We start from the raw sequence: 12378 nt of genomic DNA, 5'->3' as shown, positions 1-12378 counted from the left end.
ACTGCAATAGCTGGCTTAGTTTGTTGTTCTGGATCTGGTATTCCCGAATGTTGATCAAACACTGTTTTAAGGCACTTCAAATAATCTGCAGGGGCTTCCCCTTTATTTTGTTCACATGCCTGTATCTTAGACCTGTCTGTCTTAACTTGACACACTTGTATAATTTTATTTAACAACCCCATCCTTTTTTATAGAAGTGCATTTCCTATGAGAGTAAATTCCAGCCTTTTCAAGTAACTGTTTTCTTATTTTATCTGAAGTGACTACCCAAAGCAGCTGGTCTAAATCTTTCGAAGTATGGTTATAACTTTCTATTATAGTTTTTAATTCCTCCTTAAACCTTAACAGATCTTCTCTAATATTTGGAAAAATGTTGGACATAGTTTGCAAATCATCAGGGTCCAAAGGAAATGAACACGTTCTGTATTATTAGCTCCCAATATTTCTGTAGGTGGTGCCAAAAGATCCTCTCCAGAGACAATGACCTCTTATGCTACCCTATCATGTGAGCATGTGTGAAGAGCAACAGGAGTACCTAATATTAGTGCTCCTGTTGGAGAGAGAGAAGCTTGTTGAAAATGAGAAGAAGAAACCTCCCTGACTACAGATGCCTGTTCTGAAGATGAGGGTTGAACAGGGGAACTAGGTTGAGATGCAATAGTACCACACTGACCTGGTGTTCAATGGACAGTTGACCAAAATGCAGGGATCTGAGAAACAGCAGAATGTTGTACAGGCGTCACCCATACTGGTGCATATGGGAGTGGGGGTGCAGTAGTTACTGGAGGATTATCATCCTCTTCTGAATTCTCTGCTCTTTGCCATCACCAGTTTTTTCCAAACCTGACAAGGCAGGATAAAGGGATCCCTTTTTACTGGTCTGGACTGTCCTTTTAACCTCTTTTTACTGTTGTAGCAACTTCTTATACTAACAAGAGCATTGGTATACCAAGAATAAAATAATGCCCATTGTTCTCTACTTATTTTCTTTTCTTCCAAAATACCCCTCAAATTCCCTGATTTATCCTTATAAGTTGCATTTAATGGAGATAATTCACCGTGGCAATTTTTAGTAAGCTGAAACTACTCATTCAAATACTTACAACTTTCCTTCCCATAATTATGATACATAAAATATGCAGGGGTTCCCTTTGCAGTGATTTGATCCTGCCCACTTAACTTTGTTCCCATTTCTTTATTAAGACTTACCTTAGAGATCCTGGATCCTGATAATTTAGGACGGAAACAAAATGACATCAATTCACACATAATTCAGAGAGGGAAATGTAGGGATTCTGTCAGCACCACCTTGTTTTCATCCCATCACCAACTCAAAATTTACAGCTCCAAGATAATGGGAGGATGGGTACTGTATCCAGAACTGACCACTCTTCAGGTACTTTCACACAGTCACACCTACATCCCAACAAGCTATGGACTCATGAACTTGAATTACCAGTGCACACACCTATGTCCCAGCATGATATAGGCTCATGAATTTTATTTAACTTTTTCTCACTCATGCATTAAACAAAACATCTCTTGTACCTCTTACCTTTCAGTCTTCTCTCTTGAGGGTACTGCCCTTGATGCAAGGTGCCTCCTTCCTTGTGTTAATTTTTCTTTTTGTTGCAATGCTCATACACATTTAATAAACTTTTCCTTATTTCCTGTGGGGTCCCCCACTATTTCTTTACATACACCTATCAAGCAAACTCAGTCATTCAACAAAACAATCTATTATTTTAACTGCAATTATCTAAGAAGAAAAAAAAAACATTTTTCCTACAAATCAATTTTCCCCACCTAGTCTAGCATGTTTGAACAACCTGAATAGTTAGGCATCTGAAATCTCTGACTATTCCATACAAAGCAGTGTGGAATTAACATAACTTTCTGTGCTTGACCCTTATAATTTATCCCACTCTGCCCCACAGCAGTACCAAAGGTCAGAATCCGAGTCATGGCACCAAATGTTAAATGTACAAAATTAAATAATAGTTTTACCTTTTTGACTTGGTCAAGAATGATGCTTCAGGATGCGCAGAGTACTTGTTTATTCTATAAACAGCACCAAGAAACTGCCTACAAAAATTTTAAGATAAGTCCCAAAGAACAAAAGAAAAACACTACCTACAGGATCAAATAAACTCTGTGTAGGCTTCATGCAGAGCCTACATGGAGTTTATGTATTTGTCTGACAGCACACAGCAATGCACATGGCATATTAATGAGGTGCAGTGCTCCTAAACAAAGTTTCACATCCTGCAGCAATGTTCCTGGCCATGAAACCTCATAAGCGAACACAGATAGCAATTCCATGTAAAGGAGAGCATCTACAGTGCGCAGATTTGTGGGGAATGCCACAACGAGCCCCAGGACTTTGCACATAGCGAGACCTTGTCAGCAAACTTGGATAGCAATTCTGTGTAAGGAAGAGTACCTACAGTTTGCAGATTTGTGTGCAATGCTACAGTGATCACCAGGAGTTTTATAAATAGCTGTCATTGTGTTAGTGCAACACATCTGCACAGAGGCCAACTTAATGAGAGGATAAATAACCAGTAGTAGGAGCATATTTGACATAGATGTCACAGAAATGTGTTAGAATGTAACACACAACCTCTTAAAGCAACAAATATGGACAAAGCCATAATGGGGGGGGGGGGGATAAAGGGACAGAAATAGGGACACATTTTTAATATCGCACTGACAAACTTAGGAAGTTGATAGAATATATAGGTTGTACATTAGCATGAACTTTGAAACTCGGATGTCAGTTACCAGTTTCTGACTACATTGTGCAATAACATGCCAATGATTTGCCAGGAAAAAATGTTATGAGAAAAAGATCACAAATATGACAAAAAAATTGGACATTCTACACAGATCAAGACAGGTATGCACTCAAATGAATGTAATATTGAGTCACATCAGGCCACAGATCATCCAAGTGATATGGCATGAAGCCACATATTTGTGAAAAAAATCATCTACACATCCTGGGAATATCTGGTCAGTTGAGAGGTATGAATGTGAAGTATATGGTCTAAACACAGTATAGGACAGTGTATCTACAGTGCAGAGTATTGTGATATTCCATTCCTGGCATTCTGTGCTGAAGCTATGTTAATGATCTGTAACAGGACATGGAACTGCCATGTAAAATGATCTCCCAGGGGAAGACTGTGTGTATTGAATAGGGACACAGAGATGAGTTGTAGAAATGAGCACAGGGAAATAATACAGAAGAAACTCTTGCATGTACAGCAGAGGAGGACATGTCATTGAAAGACGGTTATAGCAGCAACACCAAGCACATATCTATATGGTACAGTACAGACTGTACAGTGAAAATGTGTTGTCTGTGACTGTCACAGAAGGTGACATAACAATGGGGAGGATGTCTGTATGAGATAAGTATCCTTACATGTATAATGCAGAGGACATATATCAGGGATATGACATACAACTGGCATGGGGTGCATATTGGGAAGTTGTGCAGAATGATATACCTGAATATTAGTGTACTCTCAGCAGGGGTTTCTAGCAAGGTGGCCACAGGTAAAGCATCATGCAAACATTACAAAAACAACCACAATCATGGATAATATCAGAATAATACTATCACTAATCCCATGCCTCATATGTAACATATGTGATGTGATAACAGATGAGCCTGCAAACACACACTTGACAACTATTATGATACTTCCACACCCTATGAGGTTAACCACATGCACTGTCTTAATACTGTAATGTCTGCAGGAGGCGTTAGGAGGGACACTGCTGTAGATGTATGTTTCACTATGGTCAGTACAGGCTACCTGCCTTGTGTGCATGGCATATATCTATGGTACAATCCACACTGTCTTGAATGATGTACATGCCATTAATTTTGTCAAACACCTATGTATGCAGTGTGTGCAAAAGGTGAACAGGTAGCACACATGCATCTGGTGTAACAACTCTCTAAGGCCAAGAACACTGCACTGCATCAGTGGGCCCAGACAGTATCCCAGGATGTCATCTAAATTGCATGAAACATGCCCTATCAGGCCCTCTGGAATTGCTAGTTAACTGTAGGCTCCAAACAGGCTTTGTGCCACATGAATGGAGAACAGCAACAGTCATCCCTCTGCACAAAAGTGACCCAACTATAGACCCATAAATCTCACTAGTTTTATATGTAAAACCACAGAAATAATTATCATGGAATGACCGATAGTGATATAGTAAACCTCCAGACACTGGACCCAACCCAGTTTTGGTTTCATCAAGAGCAGGACATGCCCGCTCAACTTGGTGGACTTCTTTGAGAAGGTCACCAAAGCAATAGATGAGGACAAAATAGTTCACACTGCCTACCTTCACCTGGTCAAGGCATTTGACACAATACCTCTCTTGGGCATTGTTGACAAACTCAAAAGGTTAGGTATAAACCCGTACATCATCCAGTGGATAGCCAACTGCCTCACAGACAGGACTCATGAAGTTAGAATTGCAAAGTCCACCTCTACAAAGAGGTCATTCACAAGTGGAGTCGCTCAGAGATCTGTTCATGGGCCACTCATTTTTGGTACTTACTCCTCTGAAACCAAGGCCAATGTCAGTGGTCTCTGGCTGACTACATTTGCAGATGATTGCAAATTAGCAGCTGTCATTGAATCCCACACTGGCACAAATCTTCTAAAGGAAGGGCTGACACAGACAAACAACTGGTGTCAGAGCCATGGACTAAACCTAAATGACAAGAGAGAGGCAGGTATGTATCCCAGAGACTACCCTGTCTCTTGAACAGGCTCACCATCCATGTAAAGCAGAGTTCCTCCCTAACTCAATTCAAGTGCAACTTGCACAACTGGATGGAGAACAGGAAATTCATCCCTAGTTTGACATTTAGGGTTAAACAAGAAATTGATGCCTTTATAAACTGGCACAGGAGGAAGGGATTATTGATCAGAGGATAATGTATCAATTGACCGTCCAAGATCCCAAGTCACAGTATTTATACCTACTTCCCAAAATACATAAACATCCTACCAAACCACCAGGGAGACCGATTGTTTCAGATCGAGGTTCTTTGAAGGAACCATTATCTGCCTTCCTTACAGAATACTCACAACCACTCCTTCCCCTGATCAGATCCAGAATCAAAGATACTACTCAGTTTTTGAATATCATAAATGATACACAGTTGGAACCAGGTTGGCTTCTATGCACATTGGACGTCACAGCCCTATACACAAACATCCCACATTGGGCAGGATTGGAAGACATTCAATTCTGGCTCAACAAAGCTGAGCTATATACTCCTGGTTTTTACACTCTTCTTGTTTGTTTAGCTGAACAGGTTCTTACTAAGAATGTTTTTTACTTTCATGGGAGTTGCTACTGGCAGTTAATGGGTATGGCTATGAGAGCCTCTTTCACTCCCATCTATGCAGAGCTCTTCATGGGCTACATCGAAGAACAATTTGATATATGATGAAAACCATAACATATTCTTGGATAATATGGATATCTGGAGACGATATTTAGATGACTGTTGGATGATGTGGAGGGGGAATGCTGGTTATGCAGAGGAATTTGTAGAATACTTAAATGAAAACAAATGGGGGATACATTTCACACAGTTATGACTATAAAGAAATCACATTTTTGGACGTTTGCATTTTAATCTGGTTGATCACACACACTTGAAACCAAAGTTTACAGAAAGTTCAGTTCCCCCAATTCAATACTTTACTACATGCGTCCAGTCATCACCACCACCACATCATCCGGAACATCCCCAAATCCCAATCCTTACGCATTAAGCGTATATGTTCATCAGATGCAGCCTTTAATATCCGCAAAAATTATTTATCTCATAGATCTGTAAGTAGGGGTTACCATGCAGACAATATTGCTCCTTAGCTACTAAACAAGACAGGAATAATTTAATTTATGGTAAGGGATCCCAGGAAAAGGATGGACAACCTCCTCAACCCAATCATTTAGTCACAACATTTGGATGCAATACAGATGGCTTTAAAAGCATTGTTCAAAATCATTGGGACATTCTGTTGGCCAATGACAAATTAGCTGGAATGCTTTCCCCACAATGTCTTTTTTCTTATAGAAGAGGTCATACCATCAATTCTCATTTAACCCACTATAAACATCCCATCCCTACTACCACACAACAAGTTACCCTGTTTGGGGATAAGTTAGTAGGTAGTAACCCTTGTGGTCATTGCAGCTCTTGTACATATGTATGTAAAATAAAGGAATTCACCAGCAGTAACACCCCACATATTTTTGAAATCAGGTGCTTCGTCAACTGCAGCAGTGACTGGGTCATTTATCTGGCCACCTGTTTTTTGCTCTGCTTTTTATTTAGGGCAAACATCTAGGCCATTAAAACATAGAATTAGTGAACATCTCAGTGACATAAAAACTAAAAGAATATCTATTGCTCTCCATAAACACACAATGACCCATGTCACTGCTAAATTTCAATTTACAATTATTGATAGAATCCAAGGACATAAATCCAATAAATCAGGTTGGCATTCTATACTAAATAAAAAATAATCTGGTTGGATTGTCAGGCTTGGGCCTCTGTTCAAGCCTGACCTTAATGAATTAAGTTAATTCTGGCTTGTATCAAGTCAGCTTTGGTTATGTTTAACGTGGCACTATTTAAATGTGTAATGGATTCATGTTAGCTTATGCACTGAAGAAGGCTGTAGGTTTTGCCGAAACCGGTATTCTGCTTTGTGCTGTCTTGTCACATTAAATCCTTAATTTTATCTATCTTCTTGGCGCTGGACTTTTTTGGTGTTTTTGTATACAGTTGGTTTGGTCCGTGCACCCTTTCTCACTTGCGTGTGGTTGAGTGAGCTAGAGACAGAGATATCCCCCAGCAACTCACATTCCTCTGTTATAGGCTTCCACTGAGTGTGAAACAGTGCTCCTCAATGACCTTCAAGCGCAACCTTCTCTACTGGTTGGGTGATTGTAAAGTCACCTCTGGGCTGGCACCTATGTTCCACAGAGACAGGCCCAGTTGTTGCTGCTCACAAAATCACTCTGCTAACAGATGCTAAGCCATCTAAATATGTTTAATAAGGGTACTATTGTTTACAAGGCTAGGCTTCTATTGCCTCTTGTATATTGACAACCATGTACTCATAAAAATTACAAATACAATATGTGAGAGATTCAACTATACAATGAATCTAGAATAAATGCTGTCTCTCTCAGGTAACAACAAATCAGATATCAAACAGGTTGTCAACACACACACACACACACACACACACACACACACACACACACACCACCTCCACAACAGACCAAGTGCACAACACATAACCCCACATATGCACAGGTAGTCATTAGAAGCTTACCAAAGGAGCAGAGACCTCACAAATGGAAACCTTCTGCACATATTACAGTCCCAATGGAACCCACAGCACATAAAAAGAAACATATCAGTGTGTCATCCATTAAGGCAAAACACCTGCAAACCAATGTTTTGGTCATATTTGAATCCATATTGAGACACACAGATGTCCCCCTCACCAGGTTCTACAAGGAGAAAGTCACGGTCAGCTGCCTGTGAGGTGCCGGGATCTGCAAAATCATGCACACATTCAAGTCTCAACAACAAGCACAGTTACACCACTGTCATACTCCATATTGAAGATAATGACTTGAAATGTACCTCACTGGACTATATGAAGAGAGATATGACTGAGCCTGAGTTCTCAGATTATCTGTCCCGCAAAGGTATGTCTGTAACCCTAAGCAGCATTCTACCTTCACCCAGGATGATGCCTCAATACAAACAAAATAATTATTGACTTCAACAATTAGCTTAGCTACTGGTGTCGATCCAGGGAAACCAACATTTGTCAGCCTGGGATGATAACAGACCATGCTGCTTTGCCAGGGATGGTATTCATCTGTCACCTCTTGCCATTTGGTTACTGGCCTAGGTACTTGCCTCCCCCATAGTGCCTTTTTTAGGCAATGTCATAAGAACAAAATTCCTGATGTAAAAATGTCCTCAAAAGACAAACTCAGGGTTATGCTGCTTAATGCTAGGAGTGTAAATCAGAAACTACACTGAATGGAGGTACTACTTATTTGGGAAGATGTCGATGTTTATGCAGTCACAGAGACATGGTTTAGGACCACAGAGAGTACTCTGGCCATAAAGGACTATAATGCCTTTCACATGTTCAGGCCACAAAATGAAAGTGAAAGAAACAAAGGAGGAGGTGCATCTGTCTTCATGAAAGACAAATACACCTCAAGACTGGTTAAGCAATACAACTCTCTAGAGTTAGTCCAACTCCAACTAACTGTAGGAAAGACCCCCTCCACTTCATTGTTAGCTATAGGTATACCAACATGAACCACGAAAACCACACAATACCTTCCTGGACCTACTTGAGTCACTAATAATTCAGCCAAATACCCTAGGAATGGGTAACTTTAAATATCCTTCCATTGAATGGGATGCATATGATCTCAAACATGCTCGCCCTAAGGTTCCTGCACTTTGTAAACACAATTGCTCTGAAACAGTTAGTCTGCACCCCCCACAAGAGGATGGAATGTCCTTGACCTAGTATTCACCAACATGGGAGATTGCTGCATCACCCCATGTGAGAGACCATCCCTGGTAAAGTCTGATCATAAATCAGTCACGTTCAGTGCAACAATCGTAACAGCCCCCCCCCCCCCAGTATCCAAAAGGTTGAAAAGTTTCTCTAAAGCAAGCTATAGCCTCCTTAGCAATGGCATACATAGTTTCAAACCTCCTGCCACCACTGACAGTAAAGACTCCTATACAGAGGTGTACACATATGCCCTGTATAAGCAGCTTTAAAAGTGTATAGACTTAGCTGTACTAGAATGGATCAAAACTTGCTCATGAAATAACAAGCCGCGCTGGTGGACATCTAGCATAAATAGATTATACAACATGAGAAAGAAACTGATGTCCAGGAATTAGAAGGAGCAGTCTTAGCAGAACACCCTCCACAGCTTGAATAAGCAAATGATTCATCTTGTAAAGTCCTCTAAAGCTAATTACGAAACTAAATTAGCATCCATAGCTAAGGATGATCACAAGGCATTCTTTAGCTATGTCTGTAATGTAAAAGGGAAGGTCCAGCTTTGCACTGAATTCATAGTGGGCAGTACCAGTCATGCTGAACTTGTGGATATCACCAACCTATTAGCAGACAGATTTGGCAAAATTTCACACCCCTGTCTCCAGCAATCATACCTCAAAGCATACCTGTCACCAGTTCTCTACCTATTATCTCCAAAGAACATGTCATAACCGCACTCGCCAAAGTAAAAAAAAACAGCATCTATGGGACTGGCTAACATCCTAGGCTGCTTACTTAATGGTGTAAAGCAGGAGTTAGCAGAATCACTGTGTACTCTCTTCAACCAAAATCTAAGTATTGGCTTTGTCCCAGCAGAGTGGAAGACATTAACCATACTCCACTTGCACAGAGGGGGTCCCTCAACCGAACCAGGGAACTATAGACGCATAAGCCTGACCAGCCTTGTCTGTAAGACCACGGAGAGAATCATATTCAGCCTTATCAGCAAGGACATTGTTGACCTTGAAACTCTTGACCCAACCCAGTCTAGCTTCGTTAAGGACAGATCATATCTGTTAAACCTAGTGGAATTCTTCAAGACTGTTGCCAAAGCTCTGGATGAAGGCAAATCAGTACATACTGCCTATCTCAACTTGGCCAAGGGCTTTGACAGAATCCCCCACTCAGGCATCAGTGAGAAACTCACCCAGCTGGGGATTAACCCATCCATTATTAGACAGGTAGCCAACTGGCTCACCAACAGAACGCATACAGTCATACTTGGGGATTCCACCTCTACCAGCAGACCTGTTACCAGTGGTGTTACACAAGAGTCTGTGCTGGGCCCCTACTGTTTGGAATCCATTTCTCAGAAATTCAGGTGATAACAGATGGTCTGTGGCTCACCAAGTTTGCTTACGACTGCAAATGCTGTGCAATCACTGAATCCCTGAATGATGGCAACATACTAAAAAATGGGCTTCCATACATAAACAATTGTTGTCAAAGCCACAGACTTAACCCAAAAAACATGCACTATTATCCCTTTCAGCAAAGGAGAGATACCTTCAAATTGTGCTATTAATAATACCACCCTAAGTTCCAACACAATGGTGAGAGATTTTGGAATGCAGTTTGACAGCAATGTCAGCTTTCATTATCATGTGTCCACAGTGGTAAGGAAGGCCTTTTATGTTGCACACTTCATAAGTAAGGCAATAGCATCCAAGACTAAGGATATTATCAATCCACTGTACTCACCTGTCATCAGACCAGTAATAGAGTACAATGCTCCCTTTTGCATGCACCTCACCAGACACCTGCAGCAGCTGTAGAGACCTAAGAAGTTTCTCGCGATGAAAATCCAGGGACTTCAACACATGACCTACACAGGCAGACTGAAGGCCCTGTCACTGTATTCTGTATCATATAGATTGCTGAGAGGTGACTTGTGACTGGCCTACAGAGCACTCACAAACCCTGCTTTGATGGAAATGTTTCACCTCTGCAAATCAAATGGAACAAGACTCATTCATTGTAGAGACCTTAACCTAGCCTGCAACATCAACAGGATATGCTGGAGAGATAGATATGTTTTCCAGAGATTGCCACTACTATGCAACAAACTCCCAGTTTATGTGAAACTGAGCTTATCAGTAACTCTATTTACATGTAACCTGGGCAACTGGATGGGAAACTATAAAATTACCCCAGGAGTTTCACCTATGTCACTCTTAGATGGGCAACCAGTGCTCATCATGAATTTGCAAATATGGACTACATATCTTGGTCTATAAGAGAACAATGGTACAACTTTGCTAGGCTTGAAAAGGCCCTAGGGCCATTAGCCTAGTAACCTGCTATGAACCTAGGGCCATTATGGTAGTAGCCTTGTATGAATCTAGGAAGATATGAACCTATGCAGGCCTGACAGCATCTTGTCTCACACATGTTCTGCTGATGTCATGCACTACAAGTTCAGCTGCAGTCTTGCAAAAGTCAGACTTGTGTTTTGGCGCTTGTGTTATAGTCTGTGTACTTAGGTAGGTGTTCTAGTGTGTATGTGTGTGTATATACGTGTGTGTGTGTGTGTGTGTGTACGGAGAGCATTGTAGCACAGCATGGGACACACAGTACCATATTCTCAACAGACACTGCTGATGTCATCAGCTATATCAGATGTTTGGATATGCAATCATCCCACCAGGTCATGGTCAGACACTGGCCTGGAGGCCAGGCAGATGTCACTATTTTATTTTATTTTATTTTACATTTGTTGACCGGGCTAGTCTGGCTGGATACATGTCCATTTTCAGCAGAGGCCCGAGGAGAAAAGCTCCACTATATACTAAGTACATTACATAAAAAATTTACTACTCTAAGATATAGCTAAATCAGAAATTACCAAAACAAAAAGAATGAAAGATAATTTAAAAGAGAAACAAGTTTACAATAAGCAGTTCATTAAATATCCACGAATGTATAAAAATGTACATACTTAACTCTCAACAGTAAAAGGAACAGAACTGAATAGGGTAGAGATGAAAAGAGTGGAGGAGAAACAGAGTAAGAGAAAATGGTTAGTCAGGTGTATTGCAGGAACACAGCCAATGATTTTGGAAGTACTGTTTAATTTTCTGTTTGAAAAGTGGCAGGGATGTAGTCAGAGTTATGTCACTAGGTAAGAGATTCCAACTTCTACCTATTGTGTTAGTGAATAGAGAATCACCTGCTGTGTTGTTTGCCTTTATAGATTTTGCCATGAGTTTACAAGAGGAGCAAAGTGAGTTTAGATTGTTGTAAGGGATTAGAAGTTGAGAGAGTATTGGGGTGTTGTCAGGTAGGTGTAATATGTTGTGGGCAATAGTGAGTTGAGGAATTATAAGGTAGTTTTGAAATTCAAGCCAGCCTAGTTGTTTTAGGTGTATACAATGGTGGGTCCTAAATGGGTTACTAGTGGCGAGCTATGTTGTTATAGCAGGTTGCAAGTTTGTTAAGATTACTTTTCTTAAGGTTTGTATAAATAGGGGAAGCATATAGGAGAGTTGATAAAAGATGAGATTGTGCAATTTTGGTTCTAGTTGCTGGGGTTAGAAAAGGTTTGATGCGATATAGGGATCCTATTTTTCTGTTAACTAACTTGATGTTGTTGTTAATGTGCTGATCGAAGGAGAGATTATTGTCAATGGTTATTCCTAAAAGTTTTGTAGTAGGATCAGGTGAGATGAGAGCACCATTATTTGAGGAAATGGTAAAGTTTAAA

Source organism: Protopterus annectens, chromosome 14.part0 (assembly GCF_019279795.1).
Source record: "Protopterus annectens isolate FY-2018-M chromosome 14.part0, PAN1.0, whole genome shotgun sequence".
In the NCBI taxonomy this organism is placed as follows: domain Eukaryota; kingdom Metazoa; phylum Chordata; order Ceratodontiformes; family Protopteridae; genus Protopterus; species Protopterus annectens.
Note: the sequence above shows the minus strand (reverse complement) of the source record.